This window comes from Stegostoma tigrinum, chromosome 2, assembly GCF_030684315.1.
Source record: "Stegostoma tigrinum isolate sSteTig4 chromosome 2, sSteTig4.hap1, whole genome shotgun sequence".
In the NCBI taxonomy this organism is placed as follows: Eukaryota; Metazoa; Chordata; class Chondrichthyes; order Orectolobiformes; family Stegostomatidae; genus Stegostoma; species Stegostoma tigrinum.
In genome coordinates this window covers 69,867,686-69,873,030 of record NC_081355.1, presented here as the reverse complement: position 1 = coordinate 69,873,030, position 5,345 = coordinate 69,867,686, and the positions used below count along the sequence as shown (strand labels likewise).

General features: G+C 68.9%; 1 pseudogene; it reads left to right on the top strand.

Annotated features, from left to right (window-relative positions):
- Window positions 1–3,143: 3,143 nt before the first annotated feature.
- Window positions 3,144–5,090, top strand: LOC132206637 (basic proline-rich protein-like; annotated as a pseudogene).
- Window positions 5,091–5,345: the final 255 nt, after the last annotated feature.

Sequence of the window (5,345 nt, the reverse complement as noted above, 5' to 3'; positions counted from 1 at the left end):
GCAACTCATATTCCGCCTGGGAACCCTGCAGCCATATGGTATCAATGTGGACTTCACCAGTTTCAAAATCTCCCCTTCCCCCACTGCATCCCTAAACCAGCCCAGTTCATCCCCTCCCCCCACTGCACCACACAACCAGCCCAGCTCTTCCCCCCCCACCCACTGCATCCCAAAACCAGTCCAACCTGTCTCTGCCTCCCTAACCGGTTCTTCCTCTCACCCATCCCTTCCTCCCACCCCAAGCCGCACCCCCAGCTACCTACTAACCTCATCCCACCTCCTTGACCTGTCCGTCTTCCTGGACTGACCTATCCCCTCCCTACCTCCCCACCCACACCTTCTCCACCTATCTTCTTTACTCTCCATCTTCGGTCCGCCTCCCCCTCTCTCCCTATTTATTCCAGTTCCCTCCCCCCATCCCCCTCTCTGATGAAGGGTCTAGGCCCGAAACGTCAGCTTTTGTGCTCCTGAGATGCTGCTTGGCCTGCTGTGTTCATCCAGCCTCACATTTTATTATCTTGGAATCTCCAGCATCTGCAGTTCCCATTATCTCTGATTACTGAGTAGTACACTGCTTTCACTGTGAATCAATGATAGAGGGCATTAAAGTTAGGAGTGCTATTTGGGATGCAAACCAGATAGACTGTTTTGGAAAAAATGGTGTCAAACCTCTTGAGTGATGTTGGAACTGCACTCATTCAGGCAAGTAGGAAGCATTCCATTATAGTCTTGACATGTTTCTTATAGGATGGGCTTTGGGGAGATGGGAGTGAGTTATGTGCTGAAACATTCCTAGCTTCTGACCTGCTCATGTAGCCACAGTATTTATGTGCCTGGTCCAGTTCAGTTTCTGGCCATTGGTTACCTCAGGATGTTGATAGATGGAAACTTGATAATGGTATATTATTGAGCGTCAAAAGTTCTTAGTTGGATTTTCTCTTGTTGGAAATGGTCGTTGCCTGGCCCTTGTGTGGAAACAAAGTGTGAGGCTGGATGAACACAGCAGGCCAAGCAGCATCTCAGGAGCACAAAAGCTGACGTTTCGGGCCTAGAGCCTTCATCAGAGAGGGGGATGGGGGGAGGGAACTGGAATAAATAGGGAGAGAGGGGGAGGCGGACCGAAGATGGAGAGTAAAGAAGATAGGTGGAGAGGAGAGTATAGGTGGGGAAGTAGGGAGGGGATAGGTCAGTCCAGGGAAGACGGACAGGTCGACGAGGTGGGATGAGGTTAGTAGGTAGGAAATGGAGATGAATGTGATGAATGCCCGGGTTGATGAATGTTTGTGAAATATTATAATCTATAATCATTTTCCAAGTAGCAAGTGTGACCCCACTATTTAAGAAAGGAAGGCGAGAGAAACTGTTGGTGTGATATGAGTGGAGAAAATGCTAGCATCTATTAAAAGAGGATGTTATGGCTGCTCACTGTAGTGATTGGAACCAGGTGGATCTTGTTGATGGTGAGTTTCTTGATTGAGGTTGTTAACCTGGGCCAATCAGGAAAGCCTTAACTGACCAATATAAGCAGGAGATTAGCCTCTTGTCAGTTGTGGACTGACTTTGCCCCCACCCCCTCCCATGCCCCCACTGGCCCCCCCCACTGGCCCCCCCCACTGGCCCCCCCCCACGCCCCCACTGCCCCCCCCACCCCCACGCCGCGCCCCCCCACACACGCCCGCCCCCCCCCCACCCACACACGCCCGCCGCCCCACGCCCGCCGCCCCCCCCTCACGCCCCCGCCCCCGCCCCCCCCCCCACACGCCCGCCCCCCCCCCCCCACACGCCCGGCGCGCCCCCACGCCCCCGCCCCCCACGCCGCCCCCCCGCCCACGCCCCCCCCCCCACACGCCCCCCCGACGCGCCCCCCCGCGCCGTGCCGCCGCACGCGCCCTCCCCCCACACACCCCCACACACCCCCCACACACACACCCCCCACACACCCCACACACCCCACACCCCCCCCACACACCCCACCCCACCCCACACACCCCACCCCCCCCACCCCCCCCACCCCCCCCACACCCCCCCACACCCACCCACACCCACCCACACCCACCCACACACACACCCCCCACACACACACCCCCCACACACACACCCCCCACACACAGCCCCCCCACACACACACCCCCACACACACACACCCCCCACACACACCCCCCCCACACACACCCCCCCCCACACACACACCCCCACACACACACCCCCCCACACACCCCCCACACACCCCCCCACACGCACCCCTCCACACACACCCCCCCCACACACACACCCCCCCACACACACACCCCCCACACACACACCCCGCACACACACACCACACACACCCCACACCCCCCCACACACCCCACACCCCCACACACCCCCACACCCCCACCCCCACACCCCCCCCACACACACACACACCCACACACACCCCCCACACCCCCCCACACACCCCCCCCACACACACCCCCCCCCACACACACCCCCACACACCCCACACCCCCCACACACCCCACACCCCCTCACACCCCCACACCCCCACACACCCCCACACCCCACCCCCACACCCCCCCACACACACACCCCCCACACACACACCCCCCCACACACACACCCCCCCACACACACACCCCCTCCCACACACCCCCTCCCACACACCCCCCACACCACCCCCACACACCCCCCCTCCCACACACACACCCCCCACACACACCCCCCACACACCCGCCCACACACCCCCCCCCACACACCCCCCCCACACCCCCCCCACCACCCCCCACACCCCCCCCCCACCCCCCCCACACCCCCCCCACACCCCCCCCCACACCCCCCCCACACCCCCCCCCACACCCCCCCCCACACCCCCCCCCACACACACCCCCCACACACCCCACACCCCCCCACACACCCCACACCCCCCCCACACCCCCCCCACACACCCCACCCCCCACACTCCCCACACCCACACCCCCCCACCCACACCCCCCCCACCCACACCACCCCACACACACCCCCCTCACACACACCCCCCTCACACACACCCCCCTCACACACACACCCCTCATACACCCACCCCCCCACCCCCCCAACCCCTCCCCACCCCCCCCACACCCCCCCCACACACACCCCCCCACACACACCCCCCACACCCCCCCCCACCCCCCCACCCCACACCCCCACCCCCCTCCCCACCCTCCCCACCCCCCACCACCCCCCCACCCCCCCCTCACCCACCCCTCACCCCCCCCCACCCACCCCTCACCCCCCCCCACCCACCCCTCACCCCACCCCACCCCCCCCACCCCCCCCACCCCCCCCAACCCCCCCCACCCCCACCCACCCCCCCCACCCCCACCCCACACCCCCCCCACTCCCCACCCCCCCCTCACCCCTCACCCCCCACCCCCCACCCCCCCTCACCCACCCCTCACCCCCCCTCCCCCCCCAACCCCCCCACCCCCCCCACTCCCCCCCACCCCCCCCACTCCCACCCCCCCACCCCCCCACCCCCCCTCTCCCACCCCTCACCCCCCCCACTCCCCCCACCCCCCCCACTCCCACCCCCCCACCCCCCCACCCCCCCTCTCCCACCCCTCACCCCCCCCACACCCCCCCACCCCCCCCCACTCCACCCCCCACCCCCCCACCCCCCCCACTCCCAACCCCCCCACCCCCCCCACTCCCACCCCCCCCACCCCCCCACCCCCCCCACTCCCACCCCCCCCACCCCCTCCACCCCCCCACCCCCCCTCACCCCCCACCCCCCCCCACCCCCCCACCCCCCCTCACCCCCCACCCCCCCACCCCCCCACCCCCCCTCACCCCCCACCCCTCACCCACCCCCCCACCCCCCCTCACCCCCCACCCCTCACCCACCCCTCACCCCCCCCACTCCCCCCCCACCCCCCCATTCCCCCCACCCCCCCCACCCCCCCACCCCCCCTCACCCACCCCCCCCACCCCCCTCACCCACCCCCCCACCCCCCTTCACCCACCCCCCCACCCCCCCACCCCCCTCACCCACCCCTCACCCCCCCCACCCCCCACCCACACCCCCCCCACTCCCCACCACCCCCTCACCCCTCACCCCCCACCCCCCACCCCCCCTCACCCACCCCTCACCCCCCTCCCCCCCCACTCCCCCCACCCCCCCCACTCCCACCCCCCCACCCCCCCCACCCCCCCTCCCACCCCTCACCCCCCCCACTCCCCCCACCCCCCCCACTCCCACCCCCCCACCCCCCCACACCCCCACTCCCACCCCCCCCCACCCCCCCCCACTCCCACCCCCCCCCACCCCACCCCCCCCCACCCCCCCACTCCCACCCCCCCCACCCCCTCCACCGCCCCACCCCCCACCCCCCACCCCCCCTCACCCACCCCTCACCCCCCCCACTCCCCCCCACCCCCCACTCCCCCCACCCCCCCCACTCCCCCCACTCCCCCCACTCCCCCCACCCCCCCTACCCCCCCACCCCCCCACTCCCACCCCCCCACCCCCCCTCACCCCCCCCCACCCCCCCCACCCCCCTTCACCCACCCCCCCACCCCCCCCACCCCCCTCACCCACCCCTCACCCCCCCCACCCCCCCACCCCCCCCACTCCCACCCCCCCACCCCCCCACCCCCCCCCACTCCCCCCACCCCCCCCACTCCCCCACCCCCCCCACTCCCCCCACCCCCCCCACTCCCACCCCCCCCACCCCCCCCACCCCCCCCACTCCCACCCCCCCCCACCCCCCCCACTCCCACCCCCCCACCCCCCCACTCCCACCCCCCCACCCCCCCACCCCCCCACTCCCACCCCCCCACCCCCCCACTCCCACCCCCCCCACCCCCCCACTCCCACCCCCCCCACCCCCCCCACCCCCACCCCCCCCACCCCCCCATCCCCCCCACCCCCACCCCCCCCACCCCCCCACCCCCCCACCCCCCCACTCCCACCCCCCCCACCCCCCCACTCCCACCCCCCCCACCCCCCCCACCCCCCCACTCCCCCCCCCCCCCACCCCCCCCCACCCCCCACTCCCCCACCCCCACCCCCACCCCCCACCCCCACCCCCACCCCCCACCCCCCCACCCCCACCCCCCTCCCGCTGCCATGATGGGCCTGTTTGTAGGAGCAAGTAGGTAAGTTTGATAGTTTTAGGAAACTGGGGTACAGGCTTTCAGTAGCCAACCTGCCTGCCACCTGTGTCCCCAGTTCCTTCCAGTTTGGGACAATGTTGACTCTCTCCTTTTTCCAATAATCTATCAGGCATGGAACCCTGATTTTTTTTTCACCTGCTAGGAAGCCAGACAGTCAAGTTAGTCATGAGTAGAGGCCCTTACTTGTCTGTTAATGAACAATCTAAGGGTCT